Source organism: Lissotriton helveticus, chromosome 1_1 (genome assembly GCF_964261635.1).
Source record: "Lissotriton helveticus chromosome 1_1, aLisHel1.1, whole genome shotgun sequence".
NCBI classification, from domain to species: Eukaryota; Metazoa; Chordata; class Amphibia; order Caudata; family Salamandridae; genus Lissotriton; species Lissotriton helveticus.
This window is the reverse complement of record NC_136057.1, coordinates 667,652,138-667,675,863: the sequence shown is the minus strand read 5'-3', so window position 1 is coordinate 667,675,863 and position 23,726 is coordinate 667,652,138.

The window sequence follows — 23,726 nt, the reverse complement described above, 5'->3', positions numbered from 1 at the left end:
TCAAGATAAGCACCCTCCTGAATTTCCTGGCTCTCTGTTGTCGACGAGCAAATCCCAGTCTCCCTGAACTCTCCCCAAGTCACAGAATACTGAAAGAACTCTGTCACTCCGAGAGATTCCAGGGGGAAAGGGGAATGGGAATAGAGATAAAAAGATGTTGAACCTTCTGTGTGAATATTCTACGTCTACTTCTTTACTGTGAACTTTCTTCAGTTCTATCTGCAACTGGTAGTCTTCTTAACTCTGGGGTATTTCAGAAGGCTTCTACAAAAGCATACAAATAAAAAATATCAAAAATAATTAAATATCTAGCCTGAACATTATTAAATAAAATAAACTTAAACAAATCGTTCTTAGTACCTCATCAATCATCTGAATTGTTGGAAAGTTCTCTCTAGTAGCTTTTACTTTCGTCATCATATGTATTTCTTTTCTTGTTAAATATTTTATGCAAAAACCAAGGAGATAAATAATACCCAAAGATTCTATTAGTTATACATAGAGAAAAAGCTTATACAGTGATTATAAAACATTTCTTTATTCCAAGAATTTAGATAGTACCTGAATAATACTGTATATAGAGATTACACAGTTCTAAACAAATGTCTTTCTTTGTTTATGTAACTCCGTGTTTATCCAGGAGTCTTTTTAGAAATTAAGTCTCTGCTTCAAAATGAGATATGCCTTTGCTCAGGAAAGAGTTCTTGAATCTTTATTATAGTCCTTATTGTTTTCAAGAATGTCTTTTACCACAACATAAAAAATGTGCGCTTTCAAAAATGTCTAGAATGAGCTCTTCTAGAATGTCTTTAGATAATAATAATAATGCTTCTTCAAAAAAAATAATATGCCTTCTTGTAAGCTTAACCGGTTTAGCACTCACCGATTGCTGTCTTCTATTTATTTGTAGGAAATGTGCTTTTCCTTGTCCTTTGTTTGTTTTAAGACCTGAGAAGCCAGAAGGGTTGCTGAGGAAGTCCGATGGCTTGCTGAGGCCACTGACTGGATCACCGAGGGAGGTGCCAGACTGTGGAGACCGTAGAACGCAGGAGAGGCTGGACAAAAGGAAGAGGCCACTGCAGGTCGATGAAGCGGGAACGAGGAGGGAACAGGTAAGCACTGACTTCTGAAGGACGAGACCAAGCACCTTTCTTGCTGCATGAGCGCTTTAAATACTTCTCCAGCGCTCGCGTCAATCTCTTTCATGCGCTCGCATTCCTGAAGCACATGAACCATGTTCTCACCATTGACACGTGAAATGTCTCTCTAACGCTTTTGTTCTGCCCAACCATAATGAAATGTCTCTCCAGCGCTTGTGCTTAGCCCAAACCTCATTTTAAATGCTAGGTGCATTTTGGACAAAATATGATTATTTTTAAAATCATAGCATACTGGAAAGAATATCGTTCTTTACAATTGCAACAATAATACACATAAGGGAAATGGAGAAAAAAGGAAGCTTGCTGTAGAGAAAGAACTCACCAAGACGATGTAGCATGGGAAGATACTGTGGGATTCATGACAGGTGCAATCCTTATGAATGCAGTCCTCGCTTGTACAGTGCAAGGGTCCAGCAGGGTAGTCCTTCTTCTTCTTATAGTTTCAGGCAGGGGTATAAGTTGCCTGGCAGATCTCCCATATTTATACAGTGTTCTTAACTGACAAGCAGGGGTGGGGGCACCCCTGACCAATGGGGTACAGGTTACCACCCAGATGTATGATACCTTCCTCCAAAGTGTGGCATATTCTTGCCCCAGAAAACACTGTACTTTAAAATACAAAATGTAGAAACTTTCTTCTGGAGGTTAAGATCTGCCTAAGCTAACCCACTGGTGTTGCTAAGTTTCCCTAACACTCCCCTTGCAGCCCATTGCTATTTTAATTTCCGGGTTTCCTGTCTGGCTGGGGGTAAAGGCAGTGGGAGTTAGATTTTGCCCTGTCCTAACTGTCATTCCTTCTTTGAAGGCCAGTTTGGCTACCCAGCCCCCTTCCTACTCTACAGCTTGCAAATCTCGGCCCATCAGATGTCCTTTGTCTCTGTGCAGGCCACTTCAGACCTCATCAGATCAGGTTGGCTCAGTCTGCCAAAGGCTGGGCCAATTTGGAGAGGCTACTGAAATGCTGGATTTGAGTTCAACAGAAAATAAAGTTCTATGACTTATTTTCTGTGATAGTTGTAATAAATCTAACCTTAGCAAGTTGTTGGATTTATTCTTATGATATTTGTAATACTTTTTGGTATATTTATATCTGGTTCCTGTCAATCTTTTTACTTTCTTAAAGTATTCCTATCTTAACCTATGGAGCCAATGTGATACAATAGGGGGGAAACAACATTGGCATTTTTTCTCTTACCAGGGTTTATAAAACATGGTTTATAATGTTCCTGCTTAAATTTACAAGGCTCCCTACCCCTGGGGCACCTAGGAGAGACCTTGGGGTGACGTGTAAGCATAATATAGTTTAAGACTTTGGAAGTACCTTTAATTCCAAAGTCGAATTTATATAATATAATGTAATTTACTTTTAAAAGTAGACTGCAATGCAGGGCTGCCTTTTAAATGACAGCAGCCAGCACAGCAGTGCACACTTTAAAATGACATTCCCTACCATATACTAGGCTTACAGGTAGGTTGGCATACCAATTGTAACTACACCTATTTACCATGTACCTTTTAAATAGAACACTAGCCCTGGGTCTAGCTAACAGAAACCATGACACATTAAGAGTATCAGCTAATAAATGGGGGTTCAGGGCAAAAGGATTACTTTCTCACATATACAACGTATGCTTTTTAGAAGACTAGCCTTATGGAGTCTGCCTTCCCCCCAGTTCCCACCATCTACATTCACTTTTACTGGTCTTAGAATAAAACACCATTGTTTCACCCTAAGTCAAGCTCAGACTTTTTTCTGAATGTCTGGGGAGTTAAGGCCGGGATGATCATTGCCAAGGCCGTGGCTTCATATGAAGCTGTACTATTTTCTACAGTCCTGCAATATTTTACTTGCCAGATCTGGGAAATAGAGTAAATGCTTTCTTGTGTATTTTTTTATACTGAGCCTGTGAATGTATTGTGATATCTTAAATGAAATGTGTACTTTTCGTGGCTCGGCTACCTACAAGGTGCAATTTCTCATTTTTAGAGTTTCAGTTTAGCCTTTCACACTCTCAATAAAGGGCCATTGTAATCGTGTTCGCAGCATGCCCCGTGTTAACCCTTTATGAGTAGCGGCACAGCAGTCTAAACACTCGGAAATGTCAGAATGTTTAAATGATCTTTCGACCCCTGCTTAGTCACTCGGACAATTAAGGAACATTGTACCAGAAAAACAAAGTTACTTAGCAGACACTTCAAAATGAGGGGAATGTTACGCAGTCTGCTCTTTTGTTCTTTTTTCTTGACATACATATTTTTAGTTGACAGGAGCGCGTTTGATTTTCCATTTTTTCATCTGAATAGCCCTAAAAAGTGAACACAAAATGGATTTCCGGCTGCACCTGCAGGAATTATGGCTGACTGAGCTCGACGTGGCTCCAGTAATCGCTCAGCTGTTACAATAATAGTCTAGTGGTACTTTCAACCCCTGTCAAGTCATTAAGGATTATCAACATAAATATTCAATGAGAAACTAACGAACGTGGACTTGTACGCTTAACATTTCTCTACATTAAGGGCAAAACGGAGAAAGCTCTCTGCTGATGAATACTTGCATTTTGATAATGATTTTGTGTTCTTCTGCTCTGTACTTAGCTCATGCACAAACCATATGAGACACGAGTAGAAGACTGGTTAAAGAGAAAGGAGCATATTTACAAGCCCTTAACTCCACTTTTTATGACGCTCCAGTGGCATACCGGAATTACTCATGTTTACAAGGAGGCACTAAGCCACTTAAAAAGGCTTAACACTTGTAAATATATCCCTTTCTGCAGCAGTCCTCTGCAGCAAAGGGGCGTTCAATGGGTGGTGCAGTGGGCGTTCCACTGCAACACCCATTGCTTTTTGACACATCCCCATATTCAAACATTTGGAAATACCTGGTCTCAGAATAGCAATACGAGGAGAAATTATTAATTTCTCCTTGATTTTTTGCTCTCTCTATGGGTGCTGCATACTGCAGGACCCATAAAAAGAACAAATCGGCATTATTGTTTATGTGCACAAAGGTGTCTCTTCCTGCACATAAACATTCGACCCTGCAGCCCAGGCACCCTTGCAACAAGGCAGCAGGGTGCCTGCGCTGGTGCTAGGAAGCTCTTTTAGCACTAGTGCTAGGGGAAAGTCAGGGGTGTGCCATATTCTTGTAAATATAGCGCATCGCTGCATTTTATCGGAGTGTGGCATTGACAAATTTGCCTTAACACTGTGTTCCAAAATGTTTTTGAAAGTGTCTCTTGATTGCGATTTTGCTGTTCCTACGATAATTTTTCTGCTCAAACCAGTGTCCCATCGGCAAAAATGACGGTAACTTTTACATAGGTTAAATGGAGAAAAATTCCACAAAATTTGCAGAAAATTGCATGGGGCTAGTAGACAGCAATGCAGTCTCGCCACAATTGAGCCTTGGCGATTCAAAAACATTTCCAACTGATCTACTAAATATACATTTTATGACAGTCTCTTTCTTAAAGTAGCGAGACATTACTTAGTCCCTGACATGGGTGCAAATATGTGCTAACATTGAACGAAATTACTGTCCTGGAATTAACTAGGTCATAGTTCCTTTCAAAAAGTGTTTGTCTACATACATACATATTTGCCCCCAGAACACTAAATGCAGTGGGAGCACAGTGACTGGGAACAGAGAATCTTGAGTCTATATAATTAATTGGATTAAAATAAAACACAAATAACTCTTATATTTAACCAAATTCTTTTTGATTCCCATTAACAAAAAAATTGTGTTCGGATAATATATGAAAATATAGCTGGGGGAGCATGAAGAGATCATTTTGTTGCCATTTTACAATTACTTCTGTTAACATACAATTACAAATATTTGGCTGGAAACAAATGCCATATGTATTGAAATTGCATTATGGTGGACTGGGTTCACATATTTAACAATTTCAGTATGAAATGGTACATTTCTATGAACGATCCCATGGTGTAACTCTGCATGCTCTATGTAAAAGGCAAGTTTTCAATATGACCTCCCCTCTTGTTTTCAGAGTTTCAGCGCCGGGACGCCCCGTTGGGGCCGCTGCGCGCTCTATAAAATTCTCAAATAAATAAATAAATAAATGACAATAAATATATCTATTCTAAGAGAGGGAGCTTGGATTTGAAGAGTGTGAGCTAGGCAGGCACCTGGTTGTCACTCTACAGTTAAGGAGCTTGAGACGATCTACTTCAAATATTTCGGGCCTCATTTATAAGGCTGTGCGTCACTTTTACGCCGCCGGTGCGTCACTTTTTGTGACGCACCAGTGGCCTAAAAAATGCACCTTGTCGCGCCATATTTACAAAGTCACGCATCTAGGCAGATGCGTCACTTTGTAAACCCCTGCGCCACATTATACCTGCGCCAGGTATAATGTATGCATGGGGGGCGTTTTGACGCAAGAAAGGGTGATGGAAGTGACACAGTGAAATCTATAAGATTTCACTGCGCCATTTCTTGGCCGCTAATGCGTCCAAATCTTATGCCTGCTTCATGGCAGGCGTGAGACTAACGCAGGCACTAACAACATGGGACTTGCCCATGTCAAAGTACACATTGCTGGAGTTGCGTCACTTTTGTGACACACTCCAGCAATGCGTCACTTTTGCGCCTACAGATACGTCAGAAATACTGACGTATCTGTAACTCCTTGCGACATGATGCGTCATATTATAAATATGACGCATCAGTCATGATGCAAGGAGTGCGCACTGAGAAGTGACGCATCGCTGCTTTCACGCAGCGATGCGTCATTCCTCATAAATGAGGCCCTTAATATCTGTGTTTATAGCTACCCCCAATAACCAAACAAGTATCTTTCTGCCTGATTCATCAAGCTTAATTGCGCTCGCAAAGGGCTAGATTCTGAGAATCTGGCCCTTTGCGAGTGCAATATTTGCATTTGGGATTCATCATCCCAAATGCAAAATTCGCTATTAAAGAATTCGCATATTTGCGAGGAATTGCAATTAGGGAATCTCTATTTGAGATTCCTTAAATGCAATTCATGAACCATTTTAAAATTGCGAATTCTTAATTTTGGGCCGCTATTTACCGCGAGGTCAAACCTCGTGGTAAATAGCGAAAACTTAGAAAAATGCATTTAAATGCATTTTTCTAAGTTGCATGTTACACACACACATGTCCTTTGGACATGTGTGTGCGCAACACCAATGTAGATTACATTTCAGGGGTGCTACAGGGTGTCTTTTGGACACCCCTGTACCCTTGAAATCGCATCCTTATTTGCGATTAGCTAATTGCTAATCGCAAATAAGGAATAACTCCCCATTCATTCCTATGGGCCTGTAGGCCCATAGGAATGAATGGGGAGTTATTCCTTATTTGCGATTAGCAATTTGCTAATCGCAAATAAGGAACATGTAGGAATCGCAATATTTTTTGCAATTCCTACATGAATCCCGTTTTGCAAGTCCTTAATAGCGATTCCTTATGAATCGCTATTAGGGGCTCGCAAAACGGGAGAATGATGAATCAGGCTGCATGTCCTTCATGCACTGCACTGCTTCTGTTTATGTTCTCTTTAAATGTCTTGTCTTTGGAGAAAGAGGTCTACAGATTCATGCAGGCATAAATAGTTTTAGGAAGTGTGATCCATGAATAGAGAGTTGAATGAACTGTGTGAGGATCATGGATGTGCCCTGATCATGTTTCTACCGCTTGACGCTGAACAAAATAAGAACAATTGCACAGAAATGTTGAGTGTAGAGCGTAAAAAAGTGTGATGCAAAGAAACTTCTAGTAGGAAGATTTCAGTTTCTTGGGTGTGAAAGTGCAGGGGTGCACATTTCGTGAGGGTTGATGCTGTCTGTGGGCTAGTGATAAGCTACAGAGATAGGCACCAGTAAGATGTGTCAGCTAACATTTAGGTGGAATAGGTTGCGCCATGGTATCTATGAGAAGTAAGAGAACAGTTAGAAATGCTCCCTGGTGTGGGTTACACTCTGTAACAGAGGTAGTTATGTGCACGAGGAAAATCAGGTCTTTATGGCCCTGTGAAAGTGACAAATATGAAAAGTCCAAAGTTGAGCTCCAAGGAGATTGCAACATTTGCCATTTTGGACAGAGAATTTCTAGCCTTCTAGTTGAGATTTGATCAAATTTCGCATTTTACTTCAAAATGTATCTGGTGAAATATTACTATAATTTCTTGTGTTGGAATCTGATCCCAAATCATGTAGAGCACAATAGATGATGCAGAGGTCCCCTGAAGGCGACTTTATGTGATACATGAAGTCAATTAAAAGAAGTTGTGATGGAGACCTGGGGGCAGATTTATGTTAACTGGCGCATCCCCAGGGATGCGCCAGTTAACATGCGGCACAGTGCGCCATTGCTCCGCCACCCATGGTGCGCTGCATTTATGATGCGGCGCACCATGGTGCAAGGCAGTGAGGATGCGTGACGCATCTCTCAGCGTACGTGCGGCGCATTGCAGGAGTCATGTCGCAAGTGCGGCATGACTCCTGCAATGCACAGGAGCCACCTATTCTATGCATGCTGCGTCACCCTTACGCAGGCGTAGGGAATTGACGTAGAAAGTGACTGAGTGAAATCTCATAGATTTCACTCAGCCACTTTTAGGAGGCGTTCCTGCACAGGAACGCCCCCCCCCCCTGCGCAGGAACGCCTCCTTATGGCACAGGGGTTTCCAACGTGACGCATCTCCTAGATGCGTCACGTTGTAAATAGGGCGCATTGTTTGCGCTGCCGTTGCGTCACATTACGTGACGCAATTGCGGCGCAAGGAGGCGCAAGAGCCTCATAAATCTGCCCCTTGGTGTCTAGAAGACAAAGCAGTGCTCTTGCCCTTATATTCTGGACACTTTGGTGTCAATGCTGAGGGTACTCAGTAGAAAGATAACATGTGGTGGCTTACATAATTAAATAAAGACTTGACAATCAAGTTGACCCGGGGTCGAGTATAAAGTCAGCATCAATGCTAATTCAGAGGCTCTTTACAAACATCCTGGGATTAGGTGGTGGTCAGTCTCCACTAGCAATTATGAGTGCAGCAGCATATGTGGCAGAAAGGTCCATAAGTGTCACGTGGTTTCTGTTTGTCAAGTTTTGATTACGATGAGATTCCGAACATGGAAAAGGGAGTATGCTTGCATTTCCAGTTTGTGAAAGAACTGGGAGACGTTTTAGCATCTGGTCAAATGATCCAATCAGATCGGTGAGTGGCAGTTGTAGAAGGTGATAGGGGCAACAGAGGAGACCAGATAAGGAAAGTCCTTGGATGAGGTTGAAAAATAAAATGGGCACAATTTGTGGGGATAGATGAAATGCAATCCAAAAGGTCACAGAGTTAGAGGAGGAAGGTGGGCAAACAAACATTTCTAAAAGTTGCTGGAAGGTATAGTCACTCCAATCTTTGATGACAAGCCAGGTAGCAATGATAGCCCCACGGCAGGTGCAGAGACCAACTTGGGAATCAGCCAATAGGATGAAATGAATTTAATAAAATTAGACTGAAATAATTAAGGAAAGAACAGAATCGAAATAATGAGAACTGGTTGTAAAGGAGAAGAAAGAAACTGCTATCCCAGCTGCACAATGATGCACTCTTTTACCCGTGAGATTCCATGGTTGAGAATTGTCAAATTAATGTCTGGTGAATGGGCAGACCTCTTTTTAAGACCCAAAGAAACTTAAGGGTAATTGTAAAGGTGAATTAAAGCACATCCTTAACTTCGAAGATAGACTTAAGTAGGAAAGCTTAAAGCTGAATGTTGTTCTGTATCTGAGACTTATGCACAATGTCGGGCTACAGTCCTATTTGTTTTGGAGCAAATAGATACCACAGGTTTCTTCTGACATGATTCAGATGGAATAGCATTAATGGGGCTGGACCCAGAAGTACTAGAGTGGTTCTTGACCCCCCAATCCAATGGTTATTTTTCACTGCACGTAAGGGTAGAGGGAAAAAAAGTGTTAATATAGCCAAGCCAATTCAAGGAAATTTCTCTGCGCCTATAGTAACCACAGACAACTGAAAGAAGTTAGTTAATTTATTACAAAGCCAAAAATAACTGAACATAGAGACACCTAAGGATGAGAGTATACAAGTACATCAGAAGTAACGTAAAGCCAAATCTGCGCACCCAGCACAATCTATGGAGTATAAACAACACAATTAGGTCCAGAATAGGAGGCAGAGGATAAATAAGCATGAGTTCAAATTTCCCTTCATCGAGGTTGATAGAAATAAAGCATTTGTCTATCCATACTCTAACACTAACATGGCATCTCTACTTAGCAGTAAGCCTGGGGGCAATGCTACGCTCCGCCAACGGAGTGTACGTAATGTTGCCTACTTCGCACTTTGCAAAGTAGGAGTAGCAGGCAACACTACGCACGCTCCGTGGACGGAGCAAAGTTGCCCGCCACCCGCCTCCCTCCCGCCCTCTTCTACATGGTTCTAATAATGTAAAATACATTTTAAAGTACATTAAAAGCACTTGCCGTCTATGCAGCGTCCCGGGGCTCCATCTTCAGATGACGCGGCGAGTTCTTCTAGCCAAATGCGCATGCGTGGGCGCCCGCGCATGCGCATGCGCATTTGGCTAGAATAACCCGCCGCGTCATCTGAAGATGGAGCCCCGGGACGCTGCATAGACGGTAAGTGCTTTTAATGTACTTTAAAATGTATTTTACATTAATAGAACCATGTAGAAGAGGGTGGGAGGGAGGCGAGCGGAGCGTAGTGGGGCTACACAAAGTGTGTGGGTGGGCGTAGCGCCCTCCCCACTTCACGAAGCTTCGCGTAGCCCCACTACGCTCACTACGCCCAGGGTTACTCAGCAGTCCCAGGAAAAGTACAAAGGTGTCAGCATGTAGAGTCTTCCTAAGAAGGTTCTCCACATTGATGTATCACTGTGGCATGAAGCCACTGAGGTCATTCTAAGAGGCTCTTTCCCCTAAGGCAGAGAGAGAAGAATTGGGATTATTTCCCTATTCGCATCACACTTTTCATGTATCCTTTTCCCATCATGCCTTGCTACAAGTCACACCATCCATTCTGTGCACAATCCCATAGGTAAGTTTCCACTGGACAGCGATTTTCCTGGACTACAACATTGCTGATCTTGACTCCCATGCCTTTTCCGGTGTGAAGCACAACCAGTTCCCTTATCAAAGTAAGTTCATGATGTATCCCTTCTCTCCTGGCCTGAATAAGGAGACAAAGACATTATTCTAACTAACAAGGACTCTTCTTCCACCTGCAACACAAACATGAGAAAGAACAAAATCCAGAGCGCACTTGAAATTCAAACAGTTAATTCTAAGGCGAGCTTCCAGAGAAAAATAAATTTCAGGCCTACGAATTCAGCTAACATAAGAATATGGCACATACATTTTACGAATTGCATAAAATATGAAGCCAATTAAGGTTATTACATACATCTAAATTAAAACGTCATGAGCACATTGAATACACAAATAATTGTCAGCTGCACAACACAAGTTCTTCCACTAAAGTTTTCAGCCAGTTACATTTACTTGCTACGTACATTCCTCCACATTACATTGAAGTATCCTAAAATACAACACAATTCACATTATTACATTTCACATTCTAATGCCTCATGTTATTATGACAAAGGATTATATGTGCATGTGGCCTGTACGTGTGATTATGATGCACCCCTATAATTGAAATGCGTTTTCCGCTACATCTGTGTCATCCCAACATTGCATGTTCATTGTGCGGCAATGTTGAGGCTCATGGCAGACGATGATAGAGATTGAAAGATATTGGAAGATAGAGAGAGGAAAATAAGGGTTATGGAGTGTACAGGTATAGGAGAAGAAGCAAGGACAGTGAAGAGAAAGCCAGGGAGCGGGAATATGAAACGCTATAGAATAGAGGGATTGAGTGAAGTTATAGAAAACCAGAGTGACAGGATATAAAAAGAGAATGATAATATTAAAAGTGAAACAATATAATGAGAGGGAAATGAAAGATAGCAAGAGATGAGAGGCCAGAAAGAAAAGGAAAGAGAATAAGAGTGGGAGAGAGCTAGAGAAAAGTAAAATTAAACTGGAGGAGAGAAAAAGAGAGCACCAGAGAAGGAGCAGGAGAGTGTAAATGAAGGAAAGAATGACTCACACATAAAAAGAAAATAAGGAAGACCATAAAGGACTTGAGCATATAAATGAAAGAGAGAAAAGTAGAAAAGTACAATGGCCATGTTTTTCCCATCATCTCACCATCCATGAGCATGCAAATAAAAATGAGAAAAGTAGAACAGCACAATGGCCTTTGTTTTTCCCATCAACCTTCTGGACAGTTAGTGTCACCACTGCATTTTCCATCAACAATTTGGAAAGGAAGTGACAAAGCTGGCAACCTACCAAAACTGTGGTGAGAGGAAACATGCCTCACTCCTGCTTAAAAGTTGTGTAGAATAAGTGCCAGGATAGCACTAGGGAAGCTACAGATGGGAGTGTATGAAGGGGGATTGGCTGTCCCTGATTTTATTAAGTACTATTGGGCTTCGCAATTGATCTTGATTAACGAATGGACCTTTGGAGACCCTGGGGACCCTGTGCTTAGGGCGGATCACTGGGCGATGGGAACAAATGGGTACATGGCAGGTCTATACGGAGGGAGCTCAGGCAAGTCCTTACCTATGCATATGCGAATAGTCATCCGAGTCTCGAAAGAGACGACAACAAAACACGTGGGTTGGAAGGGTAAGTTAACCGGGAGAATGCCATTGTGGGACAGTGAACACTTGTTGGAACTGAAGACCGTCAGGAAGACTTTTGGGGAATGGGAAATGCTGGGTATTGAGAAACTAGAGGCTATATGGAGGGGTCAGAAACCGCTCACATTCACGGAACTACAAGGGAAATACGTATTGGCAGATTTGGAAAAATATAAATACTTACAACTCAGACACGCACCATACCAGCATATTAGGGAGGGCGATACTCTGACGGATTATTCCCCACTGGAAGATAGACTACTGTTGGACCTGATGAAGACCAAGGCCACCTCCCTGACCTATAAAAATTGCTCTATAGCTCCCCAAATCCAATAGATCCTCTCCAGGCATCATGGGAGACGGAAGTGGGGATGCTTGAGGTCGATGGTTGATAAGGGTAAGCCAAAGAAGACACTGGGACCTGGGGATAGGACAGTACAGTAAACAGTGGGTCCCAATAGAAAGAGATTATTAGAGAACGCACAAAATTAAATGTCATCAGGCATTAATACAATTATACTCATTATACACATGCTCTCCGAAATTACCTCAAAGGCAGGACCACAGTCGCAACCTTTAATGAGCCCCTCGGGTGCTTCTGTTCTATTAAGAGGGGAAACAAGTACAAATGGAAATGTTTTAAATCCCTATATTTGAAAAACTCTTGCGCACGCAAATAAAGCGTGCATGAATTGTTACAAGAGAACTTCTTTAAAACATTCCCCTTTGTCCTTTTCCCCCCTCTTTTTATAACAGAAGCACCCGAGGGGCTTCATAAAGGTCGCGAATGTGGTCTTGCCTTTGAGGTAATTTCAGCGAGGATGTGTTTAAAGATGTACTATTAAACGCATTTAAAACAAATTATTGAGTGCTAGTTTGACCTTCCTTTCCTTTTACATTGCAGTTGTTTTAGAACCTTGGAATTAGTTTTTGGCACGATTTTTTTAATCTTTGATTTAAGAGTGGCATTCAAAGGGTAGCATCCCTATTCATTCATTGAAAGTAAGTGCGTTGGTTCGCTTTTTTAAGACCTTTCAATGCTATTTTTACTTTAATTGATACATGTCTCTGATGGCACATACTCTGTTTTTTAGGTGCCTTTGACCTGGTCTCTGCGTTTGGAGCCGATGGGCCCACACACTACATTTTCACCATCCAGATTAGGGTGGCGCATGGTAAGTTAGTTACAATTTTTGTTTAGAATTAGTCAAAATACAAATTTGAAGTAAAATATTTAGACATTAAGAATTCACCTTTAAATTTCCCAGGTGCCCCACACCCAGTCCAGAGGAAGACCCCGCTGTAAGGATATAAGCAACCTACTACTAATTGGGGTCAAAACGTCGACTGCGTTACCATCTTGTGCCCGTTTGGCCAACAGTGCTTTTTCACTGTGGCATTGTTTCAAATGATGGCTATGTACTATGTTATTATTTGAGTAAAAGGCTGAATGAACCCACTTATATTTCTGAATCATGTTGTGATGGATATATTGTCCCTACCTTTCCTTTCACTCTCTCAACCCTCACTAAGTGCACGCAACCTTTCCCCTTCCCTTTTAAGTGGGGCACCTCTGTGATATATTATTTCCAGATTAACTACTGGATCGTATTTCATGCTGATCGATAGGATTAAATATTATTGATCACAAATACAATGCGTATAATTGTATTAATGCCTGATGACATTTAATTTTGTGTGTTCTTAAATGATCTCTTTCTATTGGGACCCACTGTTTTCTGTACTGTGAGGACAGTGATTGGGAAGTGGCAATTAGAGCCAAGTTCCGTCTAGAACAGTTGCACAGACTACACGGGATATGCCTCTAGATCAGTGATATACACATTGGGATATGGGATGTCTGAATACTGTGTTAGGGACTGTGGAGAAATTGGAACCTTTTTTCATTTATTTTGTGGCACTGTAAATATATATATGAATGCTGGAGGGGAGTGGAAAAAGTCATGTCAAAAGTCACGGGGATAACAATTCCGGTTGAATCACTCTGAATGCTTCTGTGCATCACAGGGGTTGATAAGTGTCCGAATTACACAACTATTTGGCTGAAGGTAGCTGTGAAGGTGGCAAAACAAAATATAGCCCACAAATGGGGGGCAAGGCAGATGCCGGAAGTGAGTCTGATATGGATTGGTGTGCAAGAGCAAAGAAAGTGGTTTACAAAGCCAGGGGTTGTCCACACAAATGAGCTAAACTATGAGGAGACTGGCAGAAATACTGTGGTTACAAGGTGGGGTAGGGAGCTAGGGGGTGGGCTATTCCAGATTAGATTAGAACATTCTAGGAATTCACATGGGGTATGGAAGTTGGGAATGATCTTGGGAGGGTTGATAATAACAATGATGTGCTATGTATAATCTGTGGATGTGATGATTCTGTGTACTATCCAGAGCCAGTGTAATAAGGAATATTTAAAAACAATAAAACAAAATAAAAAGTTGTGTAGAATAATACAATGTAGAATGTTATATTTTATAATTTTTCATGGTATAATTAAAAGTTCGTCCAGCCTAATTGTGAGTAAGCGTCTGGGAGAGATGGGAGACACAAGACGCATAACTCCATGTGTGCTTTGAATTCGCTATTTTCGTCAGAACATTGTATTCTGCTCTAGATAGAGGCCCTCACAATCAGGTACCCAGAACATTTTCAGATTATGGAAAAATTCAGGAGCTTTTTTGGCATCTTGCTGCTTTTTATGCACCCTCTACATAAAATATTTGAACCACTATTTTTACACACCATGTGCTCCTTTATTTCAAGGTTGCAACACAGTTTCCTTGAGATTAGAAAAAAAACAAGTCATACATTCCGTTAATTTTTACATATGTGGTCTGCCTAGTTGATTTCTTTTTGTAAATATTAAAGAACATTTAATAATAAAAACAAAACGCTGTGTCTGGCTGAAATGCGCATCCCACTTGAAAATTGTGCTCTATGTACATTTCTTTGTCTCGTATAGACTTTCAGAGTTTTGAAACCTTTGAAAGTGGTTCTGTTAGAAGGGGTTTGTCAGTGTAGTGATCCTCCTTCACACTGTGCTGCCTGGAGATGACTGGTGAAGGACGGGAACACACCAGCTGACAGTAAATGGAAGCTTTAAATGGGCTGGGTCCTACTGGTGCTCAGCACCGTCAGTTGTAAAAACCAGATGCTGAGACGGGTCTCTATCTGGCTTTCCCTCACAGTCAGGGAGAAAAAACATCTTTAATTCTGCAGCAGTAATACCCTTTACTGCCTCTGATGTAACTCCATAGAGACTTGTTATAGTTCTTTCACAGTCTCGTCATTTCCGGACTAAAGCATCTTCAATGTTATAGACAACAAAGCCATAGATGTTACTTATTTATCTCATGTAACTAACAACCATTGACAAAGCCAATTGTCCTGGCTTGTTTTTGGTGTAGTTTTACTCATTGTATTGTATATTTGGAGATAATGACAGAAGCAGCAAACTATGCTAAGCACAGAATTTTAGCTTATGTGTTTTAAGCCATGCCCAGTACTTTAAATGGCCGGTACTGTCCAGTACTGAGGACCTGCACTTATTTTATTTTGAGAGGGAGCGTACCTGCATTTCTCAAGAAAAACGTAAAACTTTTAATTGGAGAATACCGGCACTTCGTTGGAAACAAGCATGTACTCTGTTACAGAGTACCTGCAGTTCTATTTCTCCATTTCAGCACTGGGCATGCCCTAATTTCATCGGCCACTCTCATTTGAGAGACCCTCAGCTTTTTCTTCTCACCGAAACTACTGGGTAAGTGCGCTTTGAGCTGGAGCATCTCCATTTTCCACAGGGGTAGGTTATTTGGGAGGAGCTTGATGATAAAGCATGAGGATGCAACCAAACCGTCTCCTTGGGTGATGGGCATGGGGTGGTTTGGCTGCAGCTTTAAACATGTTATGTTATGTTATGTTATGTTATGTTACGTGGGGTGTTATAGAGAGCTCAGCTACTCAAATAGAGTGTCCCGGCGCTGTCAGACCTAATAGGCACAGAGCAAGAGGGTTAGATGAAATTATTGTCCAAACAGCCATGTTTTAATATCTTTCCGGAAGGCAAGGAGGTTATCACCCTTCCGCAGAGACAGAGGCAGTGCGTTCCAAAGTTGGGGAGCCCAACGTTTGAACGAGTGACCCCCAATGCGGGCTCGCCTAATTGCCGGAACAGGGGCCAAAGCCAACGATGTGGAACGTAACGATCTTGCAGGGAGATAAAAGCTTAGTCTTGTCCTGATATAGCGGGCACCAGTGCCGTGGAGGGCCTTGAATGCTATAGTTAAAGTTTTAGAGGTAATACGCTTACGTATAGGCAGCCAGTGGAGAGATTTAAGAAGAGCTGCCATATTTGATCTCCGGCCGAGACCAAAGATCGCTTGTGCGGTGGAGTTTTGCACCGTTTGAAGGCGTAAAAGAAGATATTCCGGAAGGCCCAGGTATAACACATTGGCGTAGTCCAAACGCGAACCTATCAAAGCCTGGACCGTGGTCCTCCTGTGGGCTAGAGACAAAAGTGGTAGAAATTTCCTTAGCATTTTTAAAAGACCAAAGCACTGTCCCACTAGGCCCAGGATCTGTGGTTTGAAAGTAAGACCATTGTCCACCTTCACACCCAGATTCTTTGCCACAGAAGTGGCAGCGGAGGGAGGAAACATTGCCGTCGGCCACCAGACCTTCCAGCCGGAGGACAGCCAAAAAAGAGCACCTCCGATTTGTCCGAGTTGCACTTAAGATGATTCAGTTGGAACCAGGCGAACACGGCTCCTAAACAACTCTTAATACTCTCTCCATTAAAGTTGGTGTTCTTTTCACAAATGAAGAGAAGCTGTGTGTTGTCGTCGTACGAAACAATCTGGGCGCCATAGGTCTCCGCCAGTGCCGCCAAAGGGGCCATGTAAATATTAAATAATGTGGGGCTCAGAATCGACCCCTGAGGAACTCCCACCTCCAGTGGCGGCACTAAGGCTGAGTGCGGGGGGGCCCAGATTGTTTGTTGGCGGTCCGATAGAAATGACTCAAACCAACTAAAGGCCGTCCCCCTCAAACCAATCTCATAGAGTCTTGCAAGGAGACGGTTATGGGGGACGGTATCAAATGCCGCCGAGAGATCCAGCATTACCAACATCGCCTTTCTTCCAGCATCCAAAACCTCCTTAATTGCTTCCGTCACTTCCAACAGTGCTGTTTCCGTGCTCATATTTGCACGGAACCCGGACTGGGTATGATGAAGGATGTTTACAAAAAGGGGGGGAGAAAGTGATCCAATGGGATCAGTGCAGGCGTAATTACCACCCAAGGGGAGTGGAAGGTCCAGCCGCAGTCTGTGCCCTGCGTAAGTAACGATCCAAGAGGAAGTAGACAGGGCTGTTCCTAGGGAAGGAAAGGTTGTGTGGTGTGCTGGTCACGGGGGCGTGGACACGTGGAGGTTAGAGTGTGTAAACCTACCACTGGGTATCCATAATGTTGGATATGGTTGCCTCACACACCCTTGCAGGTGTCATGCTTCATCATAGGCGTTGCTCCTCGTCGGGTAGGCGGTGCAATTCCCAACGGGCTCACCTCAAAGAGGGGCTCTTTGGCGGAAATCTTTTAATCCAACTGCCTATTGGTGAAGTGCGGGTATGGGGCCAGAGGGGTTGGAGACTAGAAAGTGAATTAAAAAGCAGCGAAGGGTACCTGAGACTACTTTATTCGGGTGGTCCCTCGTTGCAGTTAAAAGTGAAGCTAGTCGGGCTTGCTGGAATATGATGTTCCCTAGCTCTAGACTAGACTAGGAAGTGTTAGGAAGTCGGTCGACATGTTTCTCGCCACTGCTCATTGGCTAGCGATTCTTCAGGACCTCAATGGTTTAGTCTACTAACAATGGTTAAAGAATCTAACTCAGATTGAAATTTTAATGCTCATTACCAAATGCGGGAAAGTAGTACCTCTGAAGCACTGTTCCTTGCCTAAACGTCAAGATTTATATGCCTCATCAATACCCGGCGGATTGAACATCAGGGTTGGTGCCTCTATGTATAAGGCTCAGAACTCCTGTGTTGTAGGCTAGTGTCCTACCCCTCTCTCCGCCGGGATCGGGCAGTATGATGAAGGATGTCATAAGTCTCTAAAAAATTAGAGAGGGAGGAATGAACATGCTTTTCTATGACCTTGGCAAATGCCGGGAGAAGGGAGATAGGTCTGTAGTTGGCATGAATGCTGGGATCAAGGTTAGGTTTTTTTAGAAGAGGAAGGATAAGAGCCTGCTTCCAAGCCTGAGGAACCACTCCAGTGTCAAGGGATTGATTTAATACTGGATTAATTAAAGGATTAATAACTTGTGCTGCTTTGGCAAGGAACTTGGCAGGAGAGGGATCCAACAGAGAGCCCGATTTTAGTTTGGATAGAAGGTCCAACGAGTCCATTGGCGAGAGGGCTGGAAAGTTCGAAAGTAAGGGCCGCTCAAAGGCGGGGGGCGGTGAAAGGAGAGAAGCGTTGGGGGCCACCGTCAGATCTAACGGCAGAAAAGACGCCTGAATGCTTTTGATTTTACTAGCAAAAAAATCTGCAAGTTGAACAACCCACGGTTCAGAGTGGGAGCACTTGGATGTAGTAGAGGAAGGCGGTGTAAATTCCTTCACTATCGCAAAGATTTCCATACTGGTATTGATGGCAGCTTCAATTCTCATGGCGAAATAAGACTTCTTTTCAGAAATGATGTCTTCATGATAGCTCTTGGCGCACTCCCTATAGACCTCCTTCAGTAGCCCATCGTCGTTATGATGGCAGGCCCTCTCAGCCTTCTTACAAAGCCTTCGACTCTCATTGAGTGCAGGCATGAACCAGGGTGCAGATGCACGAGTGGTGTTTTTTCGGGCAACCTGGGGAGGTGCCAGTTCATCCAGGCGCTGCGCGAGCCATGACTGAAAAAAATCTAGGTCTGCCTCTAAATCGCCAGTGAACATACAAGGATTAGCCATCAGAGACTGAGCTAACATGTCAGAAGATACGCGATGGAAGGCGCGCGAGGCCGGAGACTGACGACTAAGACCACAGGTTATTAACCTGTCTTCACGTACAATCTCAAAATGTACCAGATAATGGTCAGACCAGAGCACTGGTACAGGAACGGCTACAACAATAGGCATAGTGGAGAAAATTTGGTCCAGTGTGTGGCCTTTATTATGGGAGGGGGTGGCAAGATAAGGACTCAGGCCCAATGGAATAGTGGTGTCCAGGATCTTAACAGTGTTCACTGCATCGGCCACATCCATATGGATGTTAAAATCGCCCAACAGCAAGCAATGCTTCTTCCGTAGGGACAATAGAACAGGTAAAACGTTTGTCCACCACCATAGCAAACCCGCCACCCTTACCATCTACCCGATCCTTTCTTAACATAGCATAATTCGGGGGAAGAGCATTGGCAACATCAGGACCTGAACACTCACTGAGCCAAGTCTCAGTTAGAAAGAGACACGCGGGACATCCTTCCAATGTGTCTGACAGTCACGTGTCACATTGCCTGGAATCAAAATGGCCTGCAGGAGCGCTAGATGAAGTGAAGGCATCTACATTTTTGGTGGCCGTATTGGAATGGTTGTCAAAGTTATGATTCCAAAGCCTGTACCACAGTCAAGGGCTCCATAATGGTGTAGGCAAAGGTGGAAGCTGCAGCTGCAGTGTGGAGGATCTGAGGATGACTCTTCTCATACACCATCGGTTACTTTAAATGCTCACCTGCAGTGCATTAAGGGCACAGTTAAAGGCTCTGTGATGGCGGCACCAAAATCGGTGGTATGCAGTAGGTGGAATGACGCAGTGTAGAATCTTTCCCAAATAAGCCAATGGCTGAGGGAGGCCGAGCCAAAGACCCTTGCAGGATGTGCATGGTGCGTGCTGCGTGCAGTCTGTGTTATGTGTATTCTGCAGCCAGCCCTGAAAAGGACACTGTGTAATAAGAGACTCTGTACTTGTATAAAGATATTTTCCCAAACTCAAACTAATAAAATCTTTATTTTGCTTCACTGCCTCAGTTAGATTTAATTTCGTAAATATTGCGCGGCTCTAATTAGTGGCTTAGCAAGTAGCTCACTTGTTTTCAATCTATGCTGTGTAAAGACCAAAGTCGTGCACAGGAGACCGCAAAATAGACATATTTTCTTTGGAAGCATATTTTTATGAAGTTTGAATTGCAATCATATTTTGGCATAAGTAACAGCATTCATATTTTCAGTAAACCCATATGATATTCGACTTGCTCAACAAACAGTACTTTAAGCTGATTTCCAGTTGTGCTTGGCAGTAATCACATTCGTCTAGTCTTCTTTCCCCTGAGTTTAAAGTAATGAAGTGGAGGAAAGATGTAAGCGGTTCGGTTGTGCTTCTTGTATGTGTGGTACTGTTTTCACTGCAGACATGTGACTTGCCTATTAACCTTTGCCTTGATTAAATTGTGCGTAATTGTGGCTTCTGTGTCAATGCTTCTAAAAGGAAGTCTTTAATTAATTGTGTCAAGCTCAACCGCAGACTTACTTGACATAGAAGAGACCTTTGTGTCAAAACACGGCAGGAAGTTGTCATTAACTGATCTGGACTCTATCAATGCTTTCTCCCCAGAAGGAGATAATTATAGCATTTGTATGTTTAGTTTAAGGAGAAAGTCAATCACATCGCATTCATGATGTAATTAAACAAGCAGATTCTTCAAGCTTTGTTTTTTCCAATTCTATAAATACATGAATGAGTAAATAACAGATATACATATATATACTGGCACTACAAGCAGAACCCTGCCCCCTCAAAGCAGCAACTAACTTCCTGCTCAGCGGCTATGCTGCACAGCTAACCAAGTCATTTTAAGGTAAGACTATATGGTCCATGTACAATAGAGATTGCACATATCACGCTGAGGGTATTCAGGGCGGCAGTAATGTTTTATAATGGCACGGAGTTTTAAGAGAACTTGGTGTCCAGAATGTTATGCTATTCAGGCTAAGACTCGTCTTTTTACTGATAATTGGTTTTGGCTTTCAATCTTATTGGTACAATAAACAAGCATTTGCAAAGCAATAGTTCTGGTGCTGGCTGTGACCATTTTGGCTTAGTCTATGCTTGTTTTGTTTTGTTTTGTTATTTATTTTGTAAAACGTTATTGGTGGAGGTGCTACCGGCCCTCATCAAATTAAAAAACAATTGGCTAAAAGCAAAAATCAGTTTTTCGGTCTCAAACATCACGCACATTAGTCCCAGTCAACAAATAGAACTATTTGTTGTGCGGATGAGCACCTTGCCAAAGAGTAAATGCTGTCACTCACTCCGGAGTTAGCCAGAGGCTGAAGTAGGCTCATTCACTGCCACCTGCTATATTCTGTAGAATGGTACAGGAAAACTATGAATGACACAAAAACAGAACAATGGATGAAGCAATCTAGCCCGAAGCCCCTACAAGTATAATTGGATAGTGCTAGTCCAAAAAAGGTAACTGTCAGATTTTTCACATTCTGAGAGAAAGCATTTAGAAAACGTTTCTTTGTTACATTTTGTTTCAGTTACCTCCTGATAATCTTCATTCCCTTACCATTATCATGCTTTCACCCTTCTTTACTTTGGAAAGGTGATAAAGAAAAGGATGAAAATAAAAGAATCAGAGCACGAAGATTACGAGGCAGTAATTCAAGCATTACGACATTTCCTTTCTTGGCCAGATCCTTACCTTAAAGGCTTAATCAACATCATATCAAGGCACGCAGGATAATGTAAACAACCGACTCCAGAATCTTGGAAATTCATGTAACGTCAATGGAACACATGCTGGAATTAAAAACAAGACATCATCAATAATGGAGAATAGAAAAAAGTAATGCCATCCAAATATCACCAGATTCCTTTGCTCTCAACTCAAGTCTACAGTGAGCCACAAAAGTCAAAATAGTGCCTCACACGGAAACAAGCCCAAGTTCAAGATGTTCTGATGCACTGGTGAGACATCCCTGAATAGTGGACAGAGTGTTTGCTCTCTGTGAACAATATGAAAAAGAGATAACCAAGCAGATCTGTCTGCTCAAAGTAAAAGAAAAGGCCCTCAGATACCAGCTCGTCACCAACATTGACAATCAGATCCTCTGATATTGCTAAAGGAAGAGAGACCTACCTAAATACATCAAATCTATTTCTGCATCCAAACTGTGGAGCCTCCAAGTTTAGAAACACCAGTTTAAAATGTAGCGAATATAAGGCTTGCTCACGCTTAGCTGAATGCCCTGATACAGGTGCACATTTCTGGACCACCCTTGAATTATCCAATAAACCTACAATGGCCGAACCGGTAGGAGGGTCATAAATACTATGACGCGAAAGAGTATGAATAAAAGTGATAAATATCACTGTTAAGGAAACATACATTAAACATTCCCTCTATGTCCTTCTTCCATTTCACTGCACATACTCATGTAGTACACCAAAGAGCCAAGGCAGTCTTTGGAGTCCCCAGAAACGACACCAGAGCCACAAATACTGCACACTCTGGAGCTTTGACATGCCACTGAAAAGCAAGCCATGCAAAGATAGCTAGAGAACCAAGTACCAACGCTTAATGTGAATATATAGAATGATTGACGTCTGCCAGAGAGGGCAATCAAAAGTGAAGGAAAAAACAGCATTATGAAGTCCAAACAATTGAAGGCGCTCCTGAGTTGGAGGCAATCATTCACCTACGGAAGAGAACCCAGCAAATAGAATATTAAAGGACTCTCGGACAGTACAAAATCTTCTGATGAAAATCAGAGGGGACCTTTCAACCTGACCGTAAAAGTTTAATAGGGAGATCTGACACCCCAAAACCAGCTACATGTGGGAATCAGCTGCACCTTTTGCACGGTGGGTTCCTGCTATGGTAGGAAGAGACAGCACTGGGGAGGAAATGCAGGAAGAAGGAATGGCCTCCTTTACACTGCTGAAGAAGAAAAGCCCAGGGATGGACAGGAAAGTCACCACTGAACAACCTTCCGTGCAGAAGCATTACAGAAGCAACCTTTGTACAACACGAACCCAATCCTCCAATGTGTCTGCCAGAAATAACATCCCTTTTGACGGTAGTACAATACAGATAAACTGGCCCCCCTCACACCATTCAGGATTGTGAAAGTAAGTAACTGAAGAGTGAAGAGAGGAAATATATCGTATTTTCTCAATATATTTCTGCTTTCTTGTTAAGATTGTCAGATAGAGGTGAAGAGTATGAAGATTTAGGGCCTTATTTGGCGGACGGGTACTCGGTGTTCTTCATCACAAACGCTGCGAAATTCCCTACCTCTTATTACAAGTGCCGCGAGGTATAATGTGCTTGTAAGGAGACTGACGTGATGTCCGGCGCGTTTGAGACAAAGTAAGGCGTCCGAACAACTCTCAATCAGTTCAATTAAAACACAGGACTATTAAAAATACACGAGAAAGTACAATTAACAACGCAGGATACAGGGTTCAAGAAACGAAGCAGGGATGGTTAAAGGGAGGTGTCTTGCGGTTACATAAATTAAAGAAAAGCAATGATAAGAAGTGTGCGTAAAACTATTGAGATCAGGGTCGCGAGTGTAACGTTTAAAGTGCAATTACATTCTCAACTTCATTTTCAGAGTCCTCGGGGGTCTCATTTATCACTGGAAATGCAACATTTGCATATATTATTAATTCCAAACAAATTATGCATGCAGCTAAGGAAAGCAAGTGCTGCCACATCTATCAGCCACTATGATAACTTTGCCCAACTTTCCTCCTGCACAGCCCAGGGTTATTAATATTTTAATGAGTTTCTCCAGAGGT